This window comes from Aedes albopictus, chromosome 1 (assembly GCF_035046485.1).
Source record: "Aedes albopictus strain Foshan chromosome 1, AalbF5, whole genome shotgun sequence".
NCBI lineage: Eukaryota > Metazoa > Arthropoda > Insecta > Diptera > Culicidae > Aedes > Aedes albopictus.
Genome location: NC_085136.1, coordinates 213,228,598 through 213,249,243, shown reverse-complemented (window position 1 = coordinate 213,249,243; position 20,646 = coordinate 213,228,598). Strand labels below are relative to the sequence as shown.

At 40.6% G+C, this 20,646-nt stretch overlaps 1 protein-coding gene across 3 annotated transcripts in view; it reads right to left on the bottom strand.

Moving 5' to 3' along the window:
* The window catches only part of LOC134285461 (sterile alpha motif domain-containing protein 5-like), a 445,200-nt gene extending 427,646 nt beyond the window's left edge, over window positions 1-17,554 (bottom strand). Inside the window, exon 1 of one of the 3 annotated variants that reach the window (XM_062846217.1) lies at window positions 15,304-17,554. The gene's annotated coding sequence lies outside the window, so the exon portion shown is untranslated. The remainder of the gene's footprint in view (window positions 1-15,303) is intronic. The other 2 variants (XM_062846214.1, XM_062846215.1) reach the window with 2 other exon arrangements.
* Window positions 17,555-20,646: the final 3,092 nt, after the last annotated feature.

Sequence of the window (20,646 nt, the reverse complement as noted above, 5' to 3'; positions counted from 1 at the left end):
GGAAAATTTAACAATTCAGTCGCCAAACAACAACATTACTGGAAAGAACAGACTTGTTTTAAGGAAATCAAAAACTCTGAAAGAGTTAGCAATATAAGCGCTTGAAAGTACAACTTTTGTGACAACGATGGCTTGTTGGTCATTGCGCCTAATGTCTATTTGGCCGCATTTCCATTTGACCTAAAGACATTCGGCCGAATGGCTTTTGGCCTGACGTTTAGAACTCTCAAGAACAGCCTACGAATCAAAGAAGGCAAATTTTTGTTCAGAAAAGTAACAGGTTTAACATCAATTAGTACAATCGTAGAGCTGAGGTGATTATGATTGCGCATGAACCGGTGATGGATCTAGTAAAGTTTAGCAGAGAAAATAATGTGTTATTCCATTATTATTTGCAAAGTATTACATTCCGCGAAATGGTATTCCGCGAAACAGTACATTCCGCGAAACAGTACATTCCGCGAAACAGTACATTCCGCGAAAAGTCGTTCCGCGAAATGGTATTCGGCGAAATGGTGCATTCCGCGAAATGTTACACCGCGAAAAAAATTCCGCGAAATGGTTTTCGGTGAAATGGTATACAACCCTCTGGAACCCGCCGAATATTCCTTGATGCTTCTTGAAATGCCTTCGAAATCTCCCTAAAACCCCCTCGGATCCCATGTAACAAACCTGAATCCCTCAGAAACCTCCTAAAACGTTACGCCTTGTAACGCCTCTGTAACTTCTCGGAAAACCTCCAAAAAAACCTATGGAACTTACTGAAATACCTCCGAAATCACCTAAAACCACCATGAACTCCATGTAACACACCTGAAACTGACCGAAACCCCTGAAAACGCCTATGTAACACCTCTGGGTAACTCTCGCTGAGACCGTCCCACTATTTACACCATGTCTTCAAAAATGTTTAAGGTGGCGATTTTCTGAAAGTCCCCCCCAAAAAAGTAAGAAAAATGCGTTTTGTTTATCAATTTGATGGACCCCCCGTTAGTTAGAGCCACAACCATTTTTGCGGACCCCTCGATTTTGATCAATTGTTGGCTCATTTAAACCGTTATAACTCAAAAGTTTCCCCAAAAACCACCTCATAACAAAATGTTGTTAAAAAGAGGAAAGATAGGGCTACTATTTACAGTTATAAAAAGTTGGGTCGGCCATATTGATTTTGGCCACCATCTTGGATTTTTATACCAAAACTGTTTTTTCACCATGTTGGCAACCACCGATTTTCAAAATCTTTGAGTCAATCGAAAGCGGGGACATTTTTACACACCATATCAAAAATTTAGAGATGTTTCTTTTTCCTATCAAAAGTTATCTGCACTTTTGTAAATCATGACACTTTAGCGCACTGGGCCAGGTGCCGGTTGTTTACATAAATGCAGCGTTATTTCACAGTGTTTACGAACAATTATTTGAAATCTGAACCCACTAATGGAAAGCTGAAGGTTTAAGCTTTTCAAAACACCAAACAACTTTAAAAAGCAATGTCCGCATCATTGAGAAACAGTCAAAAACGGGAACGAACCTCCAATTTTCCCTAATTTGGCTGCAGGTGCCGTTGTGTATACAAGCAGGCGCCAACTTTGATGCTGTTGGGTGTCGTTGTCGGTGCGCAAGGAAATGTATGAAGAAAACGTGTCATGATTAACAAAAGTGCAGATAACTTTTGATAGGAAAAAGATACATCTCTAAATTTTTGATATGCTGTGTAAAAATGTCCCCGCTTTCGATTGACGCAAAGATTTTGAAAATCGGTGGTTGCCAACATGGTGAAAAAACAGTTTTGGTATAAAAATCCAAGATGGCGGCCAAAATCAATATGGCCGACCCAACTTTTTATAACTGTAAATAGTAGCCCTATCTTTCCTCTTTTCAACAACATTTTGTTATGAGGTGGTTTTTGGAGAAACTTTTGAGTTATAACGGTTTAAGTGAGCCAACAATTGATCAAAATCAAGGGGTCCGCAAAAATGGTTGTGGCTCTAACTAACGGGGGGTCCATCAAATTGATTAACAAAATGCATTTTTGTTACTTCTTTGAGGAGGACTTTCATAGAATCTCCACCTTAAACATTTTTAAAGACATGGTGTAAATAGTGGGACGGTCTCAGCGAGAGTTACCCCTCTGTAACGTCTTTTGAAACCCGCCAAAAATCTCCTCTTGAAACCTTCTTAAACCCTTGAAATAGTGTGAAACCTCCCTGAAACATGTACAGTATACGCAATTTTTTTTTTGTTTTTATTAATGTGTATTTCAACTAAAAGCTAATTCTACACTTGTAGACTAAATTCTTTTTATTTGCATTGGTCGATTTTTGCCCATAACTCAGTCAATTTTGACCCAATTCACATGAAAATTTGTATACAGAGAGGTGCAGCCAATACTATCCGTGTACAAAAAATCAAGTCTAGAGGTTCAAAAATGACTGAGTTTTAGCAGAAAAACGACCCGTGAAAAAAAAAAAGAATCAGGTTTTGTCTTTTTACACATCTACCGTGACTTGACGTTTTTTTTTTGTTCTTTTGTCAGGCTAAGATCATGGGTTGGTCCATCTAGCCTTACTTGACTTTTTATGCGGATTTTGTTTAACCCTTTAACGCTCATGGTGTCTGTAGAGCACCATCACTTTTTGGCAAATCCGACCTGACCCATTTCACTTCAATATGTTATAAAAGCATTTGGAAAAAGGTTATAAGCTTATTAAAGTACTTGTACACTCTAATTATTGGTTCAATAGTGAAATTATTGATAAACAATCAATAACTATTGATAAACAATTAAAAACTTTTTTTAACATTTCGTTAATTTGAAGTGATTCCTAACAACTTTTGTTCGAGCACTTTTTATTCAAAGCATTTATTAGCATTCAAAACTTTGAAAGAAGTCGTGGGCGGGAAGGGGTTAAGACGTTTTTTTTTTAAACAATGCGGTTTATTACGCGAACCGCGTAAGAAAAGCGCAGGAAAAACTTTTGTGTAGTAACCTACTTTCAAATAAAATCTAGCAATGAACGCCTACAGTGCCACCTAGCGGCAACAATATAAACTTTTCTGCATACGTTTTGCTGTTTTCCCATACAAATTTCAAGATCGTTGAGCATCGCCTTAGACTTGATGGAATTGAACCAACATTTTACTGGATCTTATGCGTGACCAAAGGAACAAATTCAGAAGGAATCCTGTAATCTTTTTTAAATCTTAGTTTTCTACCTACTACCTACTTGCAGGTTTTCCATAGTTTTATGCAAGTTTGCGATCTGCACAAAAAGACGCTGGAAATGTCGCGATGCTAGGTTTATATTTATCGGTTGTATAGCTTCTACTAGTATCCGAAAACAATGATCCGGATGGAATCGAAGTTTACCGATTCAAGGTCCTGGACGATTAAAAAATAGTATTGTATAACTTGTGCTTGTCGGTCCCCAAAGCAGGCCACTCGAATCATTTCAAGAAATCCGGAGCAGATCATAACAGTCCTGATTCTCTCTATATTTTTTCTGGAATTATTTATGAGATTTTTTAAATTTATCATGGGACGTTTAATTAGCTGTCAAAATTAATATACCCAACAAAGTTTACATAACGATGCAAAACAAAAACAAATTCCTCGCTCAACTCGTGAAAACTGCAAAATCCGTTTTGATTTTTTTTACAAATTCTGACACCCTTATTCAAAAAGGAGTCGAAACACCCGGAAATAAATAGTATTGTGTCATCTTTCCGACTCTTTAATGTCTTGACAACTATTATACCAATCGAGTTTATATTTTGCCAGAATGTATTTATATGTATCAGTATTTTTAAAGTTAAAGTCATCCTTTTAAATTTTTAGTGTCTCGTATAAAGTTCAATTGAAATATTCAATTGAGTTATGTTTATAGTCTCACAATAGAATGTTTATTTGAAGTGAATTACGTTTCAAAGTTGATTATAAATTGTAATAATATTAATTCGGAAGCGGTCGCGTCGTGTACTGAGTACACGCCTCTTGACTAACTACATTTATTTTATTTTGATTTTTGCAGTGTACATCTCATAATCAAAAACGGAATGAACCACCTTGGTATAGTGTTGATATAAACCCAAAAACATCAATAACTTTTGCCCCACTTTACACTACACCAACGTGGAGTGTTGCTGATGTCGCCCAACGAGGAGCTGATGGCCCGGTTGTTCGATTGAGTGACGACCTTCCGGCTTTCGATGTTGCCGGGCCGGGCCCGACGCTTATGCTTGATGGGAAACGAAACCTATCGATCCATCCGGGATCGACGGTGCCTGGTTTTGGCACTGGAGCGCTGGCTGGTTGGTAGGTTCACTCGTTATCGTTGGTGTTCCTGTAAGCTCGCAATTTACCGACAGAGTTGTTGGATCGAAATTGCGTCCGCGATGGTCACCTGCCGGGAGTGGACGATTATTTGGGCTCATGTACCGACATAAACGACTAGCAGCAGCACACGGTCGATGGGCGTGAGAATCCCCACTGCGAAAATGTCACACAGCTGGGGCACTGCCCAGTGCCCATCGTCGTCAGTCAGTTATGGCGGCAGTGCCCAACTGCGGGCGAACACATTCCAATGATTTGTAGTGTTCATTGAGCTGATTTACGGAGTAACGATTCTATCATGTTTATCATGAACCGGTTCGAGGCGGTGGGCTTATGCTAGGTTACTGTAATGGTGAGCATTATTTACGGCGTTTGGTGTTAATATTCCAGGTGATTGAACTAGTTTTTTTTCTATATAAACATTAAAGCTTCTAACGTCACGGTTATAATTTCCACAAAGTCTTCAAAAATCAAATTGCTGTGGTCGGGAATAGAATTCAATACATGAAGATAGTTTGGATTAATTTGATGAAAATTCAAATATCAAGCACCGTGGCACGTTGAAACGGGTGAGGTAAGATGAAATAGCGATTTTGCGATTTAACAAGATGTTATCTAAACATGCTAATTACGAATTACGGAATGTATCACATTTTTGGAGACGGTTGTAATTGAGGGGCCCAGATGCAAAGAGGTATAAGTAACCATTTTGTCGATTTTGAGCTGATCATATCAAAACAGTTTTCAGGAACTTTTTAAGATTATTTTCACGATGCTTAGAAAAATTAAAATAAATCCGAGAAAATTGGGTCAATTTTGAACCTCCATGCACTTTGTATGGGATGAAAAATTGGTGTAAAACTTTAAGGCGAAACTGGAAGCATTTCCTCACTTTTTGGTTTTTGATTTTTTATTGAATAACGAAGCAATATTTTCAAAATCGGTTTTCGTACACAATTAGAGTTCAAAAAATATGATTTTTGAAAAATTGGTAAAAGTTTTACACCTGAAAAAAATCCAGGAGATAGCTCGATCCTTTCTCTAACTGTTTACGAAAACCAATTTTGAAAATATTGCTACGTCATTTAATAAAAAATCAAAAACCAAAAAAAAAATAGGAAATATGTCCAGTTTTGCCTTAAACCTATTTTACTCGAAAGTGGGTTTTTGTCACCTACACCCCTCAATTAAAAAATTAGCCAAAATTTTATAAAATTAATATACATTTTAAAAATTGTACATAAATATCCTCAAAAATTAAGTAAAAATGTTGAGGCCGATCAATATTGTTTCACAAAGTCGCTGAATTCTTCCAAGTTTTTTTTTGCAAAATTGATTATTTCTAGATTTCTCTAAGATTTCTATTTGGTTCATTGTAAGAAAAAGATTAGACATTTCCACCGAAACTAATTTCTCCTTTATTTTCTTTTTTTCTGACTGGCTTCATTTCTCCCAGTGTTCACAGGTTTTTACGCACTTGCTTGCCACAAATAGTTCCAATAGTTTTTTCCACAGTCTCCCGAATCATACTTAAACTACAGAGAAAATGGCGGGCCGACCAACAGCAAGTTAAGTTGGCCCCGCTTACGATTCGGGAGCTTGAGTCTAACGAGTAGTACACAGTACTAGCCAGGACCCAAGCTTCTAGGGGAGAGAGGACAACTTAAGACGGTAGCTGATGGAACGCTTACCAATAGAGAGTACTCATGTACGCCCCCTTCCTTCTCGAAGTCATCCCTAACGGGCGAACCGCGAAGGTAAGGAAGAGAGAGAATGAGTTATTAGTGGGTCGATCCCCACATAACCCGAGGAACTACCTCTTGGGTATCAGCTCAGCAGATTTTCTCATTCTATAAAAAAATAGTTCCTTTATAGATTGTGTTGGTGATCTTTCGGAATTTGTGAGAGTTGCTCCTGGGTTTTCTACTAGAATTCCTCTCAGGATTTCTGCAGGAGTTTTTCACGATGTCGCTACTGGAGTACCTCCCGGAGGTTTCCCGATATACTTCCAGAGTTTCTCGCTGGCTTCCTCTCGGAGATTCTTGCAAATCATATAGGGTGCCTGAACCAATTATGGCACTACCTAAGGAAAACTATTTGTACAAAAATAATGAAACCACCAACGAATGTCATCAATATGTTAAAAGATAGTTAGTTTTCACACGTTCCAACTTCGGATCCTTTTCGCACTATTTGCATGCATTCCTTATGGGATTAGCCATAACTGGCACCAAGACTGGCACACTATGGCGAAAAAGGGTGCAAGGAAGCCGAAATTTTAAGGAAAATGATTTATTTCTTGAGAATTTATTATTTGAGCAAAATGTGGAGTTTAAATGAATGCAACCATCTTTTGTGAATGTGATCTGTTGTTCACAAAAATTTTCTTGTTGATTTAAATTGTTAAAAAGTGAAAATCAACTATGGCGAATAATTGGTACTATAATTGGAACACTTGAAACTCGCTGGCTCAGCGGGATGTGGATCTTCAGGGTCGTTTATATTATTTCATTGACCCAATACTCAGCCAGAGGATGATTCATCCGAGCAGGAGCAACATTTAGGAAGGCTCTTCACAAAACGGCTGAATATACAGAACAGGCAAACATATAATAAAGGGGGAGGGGGTCAACTAACTTCAACTGCGATCCAAGCAAGACGAGGCTTGACGGTTCCGTTGTGAACCCGGAGAAACGAAACAAAGCGAACATTGGTGAAAGGTCTTAGAAATACCGTGTAGCTCTTTCTTCTATAGATTGGCTACACCTGAAGCTGATACATTTTTACAATTTGTTCGTGACGTCACAATATGGGTGTCTTACTTGCATGCTTGGTGTTTCTCACGGATCCGAAGTGTGGATGGTGGCGTTTGTAAGGAAGGAGGGGGGGGGTGTTTGTCCTGGTGTTCTCGATGATGGCGGTAGGATCTCGACGGGCGATGGCGGTGGCTTACTCTCCGTGGCCGGAGACAATGGCTGAATAGCACAGGCGCCGACAATTATCGGACGGCCAAATCTTTGGAACCAGTTTCGCCGGAGCTGCAGAAACTCTCACGATCGCCACGGGAAACACTTTCGTCCGCACCGCACTGTCGCTGATCTTGGAGAAAAGTAGAAAGAAAAAGTTCCCTTGACGTGGACCTTTTTCTTTACTGTTTATGCACTCGTCTAGCTTTTTTTTTTTGATCGTTTGGTTATAGCACTTTTTCTTTGCATGTTCACGTACTAACAGGAACAGATTTACATTTAACTTTTACTAACATTTTTACATGCCACTTTTAACAAATCCTTTTTACTTTTACTATTTACACACGCGCACTACCATTTCTTACAAGGATCACAATTGACACAAAAAGAGGAATTTTTGCATCCAATATGCTTCTTTTATAGAACGCCATTCAGCATAAGAATCCGAAATGGCCTCTATGTTCTGGCGTTTCATGCTTGCCCATCCTGTTGTACGCAGCACCCTCTGTGGGCGAGCAAGATATCAACAGGGCTGGTTAAGTATTTTGCCCAAGCTCAAACTGCTCGAACTCTCTCGCATCTTATCTGGCCTGGCATGGAATCAATGATGAACACGCACTCACTCGCGATTCTTCGACCAGTGAGCGTGACTGTTCTTGATTACCTTTTGAAAAGGTCTTACTTCGGGAAAAACTACTTAAGGTGGAGCCTTCAAGTTCAAATTGGAACCGAACGGTTACACACTTAACCTACAAAGTTACATCAGGAATTTCTCTTAGTGGTTAGCTTTACGTTATTTTATCCGTATTAACGAGATTTTAAGCCTCAGGCAAAATAATCTCTTTTACAACCATTTCTCTCGCGATTTTCGCAAAAGTTTTTCCAGGGATTCCTTCCGGAGAGTTCTCCGACATTTTTCTTGAATTTCGAATGATTTTGCCCATAGTTCCACCCGAGATTTCTGTTGAAGAATTTCAGAGTTTATTTTCTTTCATATATCCTCACGGGGTTACTCCCACAACTTTTTTTTAAGATGTCCTAGTTTTCCTAAGGATTTCTTCTGAAGTTCCTCTCGAGATTTCTCCCATAAGTTATGTCGGATTCCTTCCTTCCTGTATTTATTCCAATATTTCTCCGGAAATTTCTAATCAGAAATTTCATAAGTGGCTGTCCATTAATTACGTAAGTTTTAATGGGAGAAGGGGGTTTCAGAAATCAAAAATATTTGTGTTGTCATACACAACAAATCTTGCGAGGGTGGAGGTCTACGCTCCATACAAATTTCATTTTTTTTGTATGGACGAAAGTCTACGAGGGGGAGGGGGATCTGAGATTGCCAAATTTTAGTCTACGTGGTTTATGAACGGCCCCTCAATTGATTACGTAAATTACCCTAGGATTCTCCTAGGAGACATTCCGAAGCAAAACTCCTGGAAAAATCCCCACAAGAACTCCGGGAGCAACTATTACAGAAATCCATAAAGGAGCATCCAGAATCTGAGGACAATTTCTGGTAGGGATTCCGGCATGAGCTTTGGGAATAATCCCGAGTAAATCTGTTTAAAACGTAATCTAATGTGAATCACTGCAAGAAATCCGATGAACAACTACAAGGAAAAGCCTGAAGAAAGCTCTGAAAGAAACTACGGGAAGAACTCCAATATCTGCAGAAATCCAAGCAGACAATCCGTGAAAAAAATGGGAGAAAGTGCTAGGTAAATTTAGAAAAACTCTAAGCTGAACGAATTTTCTGAGAGAAGACCAGGGAGAAACTCCGAGAGAAACCTCTGGTGACACTTCAAAAGAAATCCCACAAGAACATTTCGGAAATATCCCAGCTGAAGCTTCTGTAGAAATCCAGGGAAAAAACTCTAGAAGAAAGCTCACAGAAATTTCTTGAAGAAATTACGGGAGAAACTGAAAAAAAAAAACCGGGAGGAACTCCAGCATAAAATACGCGAAAATATCCCCAAGTAAGGAATCCTTGGAAAAGCTCCAGCTGAAATCCCAAGAATAACTCCTGTAGCATTTCTGGGAAATCACTTGAAGATCTCCTAGTCAAGTCTCAAGAGAAACACGGATGGAATCGCAGAAATTCTTCAACAAAAATTCCGAGAGAAGCTCCGCTACAACATATGCGATATATTCTTAGAGAAATTCTTGTGAAGATTTGCTGGTATGTCATAAACATACAGAAAAACTTGTAGTTAGAAGGCACAGAATGTTGCTAATTTACAAATTCAGAGATGATATTGTGAAAAAAATCGCGTTCTGGTGGGATTCGAAACCACGACTCCGTATTCGCTAGACCGGCGCTTTAACCAACTAAGCCACATAACAGGTACTGATTCTGTGGAATAGAAAGCCAAAATGAGCCTGAGCCCACACCATGAACATTACTTTTTTCACGAATCATCTCTATTTCGGTTTAGATGCCAATTCATAATACAGTTGCGTAGAGAATTCCCAGAAAGAAACCCTGGCGAAATTTTAGAAAAATCTTCGTAGCGGAGTTTCTACATAATAGATTTAAACTTCCAGATTGATCCGCATCTACATGGAATTTGCAGCACCTAATCCGAATCCCTAAAGGAATTCCTGAAAAAAAAAAATCTGGAATTTTTCCCAGAAGGGTCATTGGAGGAATTCATATTGAAAACTCTGAAGGTTCAGAATTGACGATTAGCATTCCATTAGAAATTCCTGAAGAGAAAGCCACGAAGGGATTTTTTGAAAAATGTTCTGGAGCAAATCCTGATGAAATCCCTGCAGAGATGGCTTAAGAAATTCAAGCATGAATTCCAGGATAATCGCTAGCATGAAATTCGAGTAGAATTTCTACCGGAGCTCCGGAAAAAATCACAATTTCTTAATCAATACCAAGAGATATTCCTATAGGAATACCACGAAAAAATCCTGGAACAATCCCTAGAGGGGAATCATAGTGAGAAATCTTGGAGATGCCGAGGCCCGTGGCGTAGTGGCTACACGTTTGCTTCATAAACAGATGGTCATGGGTTCGATCCCAGGCCCTGCAGTTGCTCTTTCCCCCTGAGAGCAGCTGACACTGAACCTCTTTTGAGCCTATGGCTCAAATGGACTCGGATACTCGGACATCGGCGAACGGCAACCCATAATGGACCCCCAATCGGACTGGATACAGGAACAACCAACAGCCACACATCAGCTTCCTTGTGCTCATCATTATACCATGATAGGGTACAAAGTGAAAGCAGTGCAACGACAACCAGTTGGATATAGTCTTCTTCTTTTTTTTATGGCTCTACGTCCCACTGGGACTTGGCCTGCCTCACTTCAGCTTAGTGTTCTTTGAGCACTTCCACAGTTATTAATTGAAGGGCTTTCTTTGCCTGCAATTGCATGAATTTGTATATTGTGAGGCAAGTACACTGATACATTATGCCCAGGAAGTCGAGATAATTTTCCCGACTGGAACGGGAATCGAACCCGCCGTCTCCGGATTGGCGATCCATAGCTTTAACACTTATGTGGCCGGCAGGGTACCCGGGTACCTTTTTCAATTTCAAATCTCGATATTTTTATGGTTATTGAGACTAGGATGTTGGAACTCTGTTAGATCTTAGAACTCGTGAATATACATCTATTAATGGGGTTGACCAAATTTTAAAGTAAGGAGGGGCAGGGGGAGGGGCTCCTGCATTTTTTTATTACGTGGAAGGCCGACAGGGTACCCGGGTACCCACGAAATTGAAATGATCATGTCTCCGTCAATTTTTCATCGATTTTGGAAATGTTTTAGCTCATTCAACTCAGAAACTCATCATCTATCGGAAAAATATTTGGTTGGACCGATCTAATCACCGTGGTTTTCAGAAAATCCATATTTTTGGGAGCATGTCCTTATACCATATTGAAACCCACATTGTTGAGGCTAGGATATCTTAAAGTGTTTATGGTCAACCATGGCCCCACGGAAAGTGTGTTCCCACTTGACTATCACGCCGAGGACCTGGGATCGAATCCCACTCCCGACAAACTCACAAAAATGTGAGTTCTTCCTTCGGAAGGGAAGTAAAGCGTGGGTCCCGAGATGAACTAGCCTAAGGCTAAAAATCTCGTTAATACAGATAAAAAAAAAAAAGTGTGTTCCGAAAACACAGTTTCAAAGTCAACACGTTTTATGATTCCAGGCCGGTCATGTTATACGATGCTTGGTACCGAAATTGCTACTAACCTACCGAAAATCCCGTATATTGTATTGTATAAAAACATGGATCCGGAAATCCGGATTTTTCGGTACCTATGGTGATTGGACCGGTCCAACCAAATACGATCTCGATAGATAATGAGTTTCTGAGTTGAATGAGGCAAAAACTTTTAAAATCGGTGGAAAAATCGCTGAGATATGATTATTTTCATTTCGTGGGTACCCGGGTACCCTGCCGGCCTTCTACGGGTGTTTTTTTTGCTGGCCACACTACGGTTAACCACTAGGCTAAATGGAGTTGGATATAGTAGAATTAGAATAGAATACATTTAGGCGCTGTACAAATTGTAAGTACAGCTTCCAATTGGAATCGCTCACGCAGTGCCCTAGTGGGCAAAGGAGCTGTAAATTAGGTAAAGTGATTGAAGAATAAAAAAAATCCTAGAGACATCTCCTGAGGACTGCCTGGATACATGTTTTGAGTAATTTCCGGAGAAATAACTGAAGGCGTACATAGAAATTTTCAATGAAACTTCTAGAGGGATCCGTCGATGAATCCTCGGTAGATTTTTTGAAGAAATTCCTGGTTGGGGTGGTGCTTCGAATTCAGTCTGTCTTTCTATTCCGCAGAAGCGTAGCTTGTTCTGTGGCTCAGTTAGTTAAAGCGCCCGACTAAGTGATACGGAGTCGTGGGTTCGAATCCCATCAAAACAAGTGGTATTTTTTCACAAATGTGTCTCTCAATTTGTTAACGTACTTACCTTCAAATACGTCTATTGGAGAAACCCCTTCATAAATTTACACACTTAGATTTTTTTTACAGTATTCGGTAATTTTTTACCGAATTCTCAACAGCTGAACGTTCGGTAGTCCGTTCGGTAATCGAAAGAAGTACCGAACATCCGGTAAAAGAAAATTTTCGAATGCTGTCAAAAATTACCGAATTTCTCCGGTAATATGCGTTTTTGAACTACCGTAGGGTTTCGGTGATTCAAATGTTTTCATTTGCATATTTTACAGTTTTTCGGTACTTGTAAAAATGAAAGATGTAGCCTAGAGAGTTAAAATGCTTTTATTCACCAACTTTTTCGAAACATATCGATGCCTTTATGAACAAATTCCGTCGCTCCTCCTAATTCCGTCCCGGTATTGATTTGTAGCATGAACGTGAAGCAAGTCTCCGGTTCACCACGTCAACATCTCGAAGAGCTGGAACGGAATATTTATTGTTTGATTGGAGGAAGTCAGTGTAAATACATGAATTAATACTTACCAAATGTCTGTAAATACAGGGCTCCGCATAATAGGTCTCAAATTGCACTTGATAAGAAGTTTTGGGTCAGAGTTTTGAATTACAAAAACCGAAAAGAAAATTTCAACTTTCCGCAGTTTGACCGTTTGACACTTCGCAAATGTTGCTGGCAGCTTTACGGAACTTCGGTAAAGTGCGCTGTATTTTACCAGCTTTTCAGTACTATCACTTACAGTATACGGTAATTGTTCGATTTCACTGTACATACTGTAAAATTGTTGAAAAATTATGCTGTCAAAGCATCGAATTACAAACTATTCGGTAATAATATTAACGAACATTTGTAAAATGTCCCATAATTACCGAAAAACGGTAGTTTTTTCGCACTACCGAATTTTTCCAGCAAAAAAATTACCGAACAACGAAATGGAATCTGAGTGTGTATGGATTCATCTTACTTAAGAGGAGTTCATACAGAGTAGAAATACCTGGGAAAAGCCCTGCAGGAATACCAACAAGAATTTATAAAGGAACTCCAGCAGGTGTTTCTGAAGGAATCCCAAGAAAAACTTCTGCAGGTAATACAGGAGGAATGCCTGGAAAAAATCTTAGGAACATGTCCAGAGGTTTCTATTAAAATTCTCCGGAAATAAATCCTGGTAAAAATCCCACAGCAACACCAGCAGAAATTTCTGGAGGAAACGCAACAATACTTGGTGGAGGAATCACACCAACAATAACTGAAGGGTTCCCAACAGGAATTCTTGGTGAAATCCCAAAAAGGAACGTATGATGGAACGACTGATTAAAGCTCCAAAATATATCTCTGGAGGAAACTTTGGATAAATCTCCGGAAGAATCCTGGCAGCAACTCCTGAAGCCATATCATCAGGAAATCTATACCGCATAAACCTCAACATAAATTCTTATAACAGTCCCATCGAAAAGCCGCTCATAAACCACGTAGGCCAATTTTTTTTTTTATTTCAATGACTAAGTAAATGATCGGCGAGTCTATTGAAGTATTTTGAAAATTACTGAACTCTGGAAATCGTAGATCTTTTTATGAGTGCGCCATGATGACATGAGAAGACGAGTTCATCTTTATTTGTGGTGTTCCGTTTTCCATAAGCACTTTTCTTAGTTTCGAGCTGTGGTTATGTGGAACTCGAAGGCAATCATGTGACGAAACGGGTGATGAATGCACCCGTCCAAGTCAAATGGATGGAATCGTGGTTATGAAATTAGAAAGGAAAACGTGCTTCGTAGCTACGTTCGGAAAGTGATTGTGAAGAATAAGGTTTGAAACATCGTGAGCCGGCCTAATGACTTAATCAATTTCGAAACTCTGGCAAGGACTTGTATTGATTGTATTTGAAAAGCTGCAGTTCTTAAGTCGAAACAAAGCATTTATTTTTCATATTGGAGTAATGTCTCAACTGGAGCAAAATCTGCATTTCAGCTACGTGATCTTTGAGCACTTTCTCAGTTACTAAGCTCTGCCGATTGTCCATTTTTGTATTCATATATCGTATGACAAATACGAAGATACTCTCTGTGAAGCTCAAGGAAATGCATAACCAAATGACACTCGACCCACCGGGATGCGAACCCAGATCAGACACCATAAAGGGCTATTCTCATTACACCGGGCCGGGACCGTGCCGGGCCCCGGCCGTGCCCCGGTCATCGATTTCTTACATGCGATTACTATGGCGTGTTTCACATCACACCGTGCCGGGGCTCGGTCGGGCCCCGGCCGGGCAAGTGAGAAGCACGCCATAGATATCGTTAGAAAGAAATCGGTGACCGGGGCACGGCCGGGGCCCGGCACGGTCCCGGCCCGGTGAAGTGAGAAGACCGCTTAAGTATGGTCTTGTTGAATACCCCCGCGTTTACCGCTTCGGCTATATCGTTTCTAACCAAGCATTCTTTCAATAATGATCTGAAATATCAGTCATACCCTGCAGAAATTTCAAATCATTCCTATGTTGCTAACTTTTTCCCTAAAGAAATAGTTTATATGAATACCATGCCACTTAGTCTCATTATCCAGCCAGAGCCACAAGTCATGAATAATATACTATTTGACTGAAGTTGTTTCCACTGTTTGTCGAAAACCAATAAATACAGTTGGCTTTCTATAAACACATCGCATGCCTCCAGACATTGTCTGGTTTACATATTTCAGCTGTAAGCAAACACTTTTAAGGTTTTTTTCCGCTACACATCTCTCCACCACTCGTCCCAATCAATTCCCCAATGGGAAAAGTAACAGAATCCTTTCCGTTTTCGAGTCTTCCCACCACAGAACCCGCGACAGCTGTGCCATTAATCACTTGCCAAACCACGAGACACATCACCCTATCGTCTGATCATTATCATCGTTTAATAACTTCCTCCGCGCACTCACGCTTACTCGTTCATGCGAACCATGCATGCGTGTTCCCGAGAGAAGGACCATCCCATCAATAATTGATCCCATCTAAACAAGCGATAATCCCACGAACTTAATCCCATTAAAATCACATTCGGTACAAACAAAAACGGCAATAATCCTTACTTTAATGGTTTAAATCCTGCTGCTCCGTGTGTCGTGTTGATGCTGCTTCCGCCCGTCTGTCCTCGTGTGTGACCTGTCTTACGTTCTGGTGTCACCGTTGATTCTTCTTCGGATAATGCAGTTTCTTCGCCGGCTTTGGCAATTTCTCAAGTAAAATCGATTTATACTTTCACGCGCGTACACCTTTTGCTTCACCTTTTTTCGTGCTGCTCATCGGAGTGAGTGAGGGACTCCTTTATTCTTCTGCTCTGCACTACCTTTCCCTTCGGCGTATGGATAATTCTTAATCACTTTGAAAATTGCATTCGCTTCTTCTTCTCGCTCCGTCGTCGTTGCAAACGACAAATTTCGCAAACGAAATAAAAACCCGAGACGAACGAATGTAAAAAAAAACACAAGACAAACAGAACTCTTTTTAAACGAAATCACCTCGATTTACTTCTTTTTTTTACCAAGGATTATATATTTTTCCTTTTACTTGTTGTATAGTGCTGGTCGCATCTCCCAGATTTCCCGCTGACGATGTTCAGCCGAAACCGAAAACGAAACAAAATTGGGGGACTTATAAATCAAACGAGACGTAAATACACGTACGGCAGAACTCGCTCCTTTCTCTTCTCGGTGCTCACACGACAGCTCGCTTCCAAATGGAATCCATGATAAGATTGAATGGGAGCATGCAAAAACAACAAAAAACGAACGAAATAACCTTGCTTTACGATTGCTTCGCCTCACTTTTGCCTCTCGGCACACTTGACATTCTGCCCTTTCACATTCACATTCACCTTTTGCCCCTAGAAGTGCTTCTCTTCTCTCCGGTTGCAATTCGCCTTGATACGCCGCTGTAGCAACTGCCAAGATCTGTCACATACGCGCCCGCGGATGACGTTTGTTTTGTATTTTGTGGGCAACCTTTTGAACCTGATGCCGCATGTATCGTCAAAACAAAAACAAAGAACACTCTCTTCCTCGCACTGCCGCCACAGATACCTTCAGAGATTGACGACGACCACCGCCACAGCGAACTTGTTTTCCTGGTTTCGGTTCAGCCCGGTGCGAAACACGACAAAAACTCGGAATCGATCTTTTTCATTTCCTTCTTCACATTCTCATACACTTCTCCATTGTGCAGGAAAGCCCTGCCGAGGCCGACCTCGCCGCCCCGTGTGCTTGTGTGGATGTACGCGCCAGCAAGCGAAGGTTAATCCAATTTCTTCGACGAGGTTATTCCCTGCTCTAACTGTAAATTATTAGTCAAATCTTGAGAGCCGGCTCGTCTCTTCCTCAACACCGAAATAACTATCTTTGCTAGACATGCATAGCACGCGGTCAAAACACCCTAAATCCATGCACTTTTGTTCTGCCCAGTGGCCACTAGAACGCACTAACACCAGACAGCTCGAAGTGCCGTGACTTGGACGGGTACAATAACAATAACATCAGGTCGCGACAGAAAACTGGTATTCTTCCAGCTCTGGAGCTTGGATGCTGCGAGCCTCCACTTCTTGCTGCGTGCACTACTACCACAAACACCTGATTTGATTTTCTGAAGCGCTGGACATCGAACAATCCACAGAAAAGAACCCAACACCTTCTTGGGGCGCGCACTGGAGTACATATGTCTCCTCCGTCCGAGTGCGTTTGAAGTTCTGTTCTATCTACCAAGAGCCACAAACTTCCCAAAGAAATCAGTTCGTTAACGCGCGCGCGAGGACTATCCATCCAAGTTCATCTTCCACGAACGACGAGCTGACGCAAACTGGTGGTGGCTCTGACCGAAGCTCTCGAACACGGCAGGCAGAGCCTCTTCGCGAGTTCCAGCCTTTTCGCTCCGTTTCCTTTTCATGAAATTCCCGACCCGACGAACCGACCGACCTGCTGCAATAAAACATCCCTATCACCCACTCAGCTGAGTCTCACTACAGCGAGCACCGAACCGAACGCCCGACTCCTTTCGCGCAACCAAAACTCTCTCACATTTTGTTCGGGAAACCCACCGCGGCGCACTCACCTCGGATCGGCAGGTCCTCTTGAAACGACAGGCACAGACATACGACATTCTCGCATTCTCCAGCCAGCAGCAGCGGTACCATCAGAAACCGGTTTTCCGATTCTTTTGCGTCCATCCAGCAGACTCAGCCCAGCACCAGCAGCCGACAGTGCCCATGCCATGCATGCAGTGTTTGATGTTGACGACGGCGGCGATGACCCTAGCGTCGCGTTTTGTGCTCTCTGCGTTCCGTTCGGGGCTCTCGCGCCCCATCAGTCAGCAGAAGAACGCAAACGACAGAAACGCCGCCGCCGCCACTGTAGTTGGGAAAAATTTGTGCACCGCTATGCTATCATCGCCGTATGGTCCACGATGTTGATATCCATGCCAATGTCGTGCAAAGTCGGTCGCTCACTGACGATGCTCTGAAACTATGCTGCTGGTAGCCGCGATGATGGTTATGCTGCGGGAGAGAGTTTTGAATATTTGGCTCATGTTTTGCAGTTGCTCTAAACATCGGTGAGTGGCATTTTTCGTGGGCTATTGCTATACATTGCACCTCAAGATAAAACTACTCAGCATAATATGACTGTGGCAGGCAACGAAGGGTATATGATATGTGATTTTAAGTATTAGGCGAGTATTTTTTTTTTGTAAATCATAACGAATTATCAAAAAAAAAAAAATCTTGGCGGTGATCTAATTAGGCTCACAAACACATTCTCCTAGGTACATATTATTTGTTTATCTCTTGGAAGATTTTCATGGCAATTTACGAATGGGAATGATATTCATGAAGGTATATTTTAGAAAATAAAAAGTCCAGAATTCTTTCAGAAATGTCTCTAAGGAATCTTAAAATAAAATAAATCTAATGTTTCTTATCTCCCCCACTCCCTTCTATAGCACATTTTTGGTACAGGACTCCTCTGAAATTATCACTCTTCAAAACTCCCCACTCCTCCAAACTTGGCGTAACTTAAGGATGTCCGTCCTTTCCTTCGGATTCTTTAAGAAATTTGGAAATATCTTAAGTAACAATTCCTAAAAAATTTTACATATACAGTGGGGAAGCGATTTTGTCAGCCCCAGATTTTGTCTACCCCCGATTTTGTCAGCCTTTTTTGAAGTAAAAAATAAATTTGTATTTCATTCAGAAATTCAGAAACTTATTTTGCAAACTAACACGTTAAGGCAATTTTAGCACCCAACCCTCGCCAATGTTTTAAAACAATATTATTTTATATTGCTAAAAGATTCTAGCTCTCTCTCGTCTTGGCGTTACGTTCCAACTGGGACACAGTCTGGTCCTCAGCTTAGTATTTTATGAGAACTTTTACAAATTTTAACTGAGATCCCCCACAGCCAATTTGTTCATATATCGTGTGGTAGTCATGAAGAGATTTTATACACAAGGTAGTTCAGGAAATGTCAGTTTGTTCCCGTACTCCTGCTCTTGCTAGCCTACAGCTGCTGCTTGCTTTAATGTGGACATCAAGAAGATTGATTGTCGTTTTTCGATAAAGGTGAACGAGATACATGTAGAGTATTCGTCGGTTGTGATTTCGGATAGTTTTTGGACGTATCGCGGTATTTTGTATCTTGGTGCCCTAATGCCTTCTGTGTGTGATCAAGCAGTGAAGTCAGTAAGACCAAAAGGGAAAAAAAGTGAAGATTAGAAGTTTCTGTGCATTCTAGAATCTATTAACTCGTATAAATGCTGTCAATTCCGGAAGCAAATTTGGACTAAATTTCTGATCATCCGGTTCACTCACAAGGAGAATCGACATTTCGATAACCACGATAGTGTAAAGGTATGGGCGATCTTGCTGTTTTTTTTTTGTTTTTTTGTTCTGTGAAGTTTTGTCACGAAATGACATTTCCTGCGAATACATCCGGAATGGTAACGGTGATGCTGCTGCTTATGGAAGACATAAATGTTACAGTGTCCCGATAAGTGAATGCTTCGATATATCACAGTTTAAGTGGAAATACCTTGAACTGCGAATCATCTGGTTTTGTGTAAGGAACTGCATGATGGTAATATTTGGGTAACTTCATTTGGTACTGTAATTTTAATGTTATAATTTTTGATAATTTTGAAATATGTATTCCTGTAATAGTGAGAGGGATTAGTATTTTCTTTTCGTTTCAGAGAGCGAGTAAAGGCGCTTAAGCCTAGGCATAAGGGCCAGGGCATAAGGGGTAAATACCTGTGTCCCATCCCAGGATCCCAAGGACCAAGGAGTGACATTAAGCTTCTTAGCAACGTCACTCCCACCGTTAATATTTCATATTCATGCTTCGTATATGGAACGGTTGGTACGAGATGTCCTCGTTTTTTGATTTCAATAACAATAACAACGCTGCACAGTAGGCCTGGCCGCTTTAATGTTTGTAATACATCTTAGATGTACTGCAAGGATTAATAACGGCAAGAAAAATGATGGAATTAGTCGATTCCATCATTTTCCAGGATTCTTTCAATGAATGGCTGTGTATGTGTAGACTAGACTAGGCTAGACTAGACTAGACAAGGTAGTTAAGGAAATGTCGATTATAAAATGGATTCTGAGCTAACCGGGAATCAAACTCGTCACCCTCAGCATGGTTTTGTCGATTGCACGTGCGCTTATCACATCGGCTCTATATGCTTAAAGACTATTCTTCTTAATTTCCTCTGGAACAGAACAACAATAAATGCTGCCAGTTGTTGTGATTACAAGTCAATCCATTTACTTCTTTTCGGCATCTCTGGGATTCCTCTAGGTTTACTTGTTTGGATTGATCCAGATAGGCTAACATTTGAAAAGGGCGCAACAACCATTTCGAATTTTTGCTTCTCCCTTCTAAGCACATGGCCCATTTTTCATGTAAACTCTGACCAGTAATAGATCGAGCATACTCCTTTCTATCTGATAACGGGATAAGTTTGCATAAATAAATAGAAATACGCCTAGACGGGATGGAAGAAGTTGAGACATGCAATGGTTGTTCCGCCTTTTTTACATGTTGGTCTAGATTTATTATGAGATTTGTATTGTAGATTTCCTGCTTGGATTGCTTAAAAAATTGCTGTGAGAACCTTAACCCTTAAGGAATTCGAGATGGGATTTCCTCAAAAATTCTTGCTGCGAGTCCTTCAAAAATTTTTGCGTGGTTTCTTGTAAGAATTTTTGCTGGTTTTTCTCCAAGAATTTCGCCAGAAATTTGCTCCAAGAAATTTACTGGAAATTTCTATAAGAACCGTTTCAGATATTTCCCTAAGAATTGTTCATGCATTCTTCTATGATACCCCCAGGTTGACGAACTTCTGTTGAGATGCTGGTATTCCTGTAGGACTTTATCCAGTA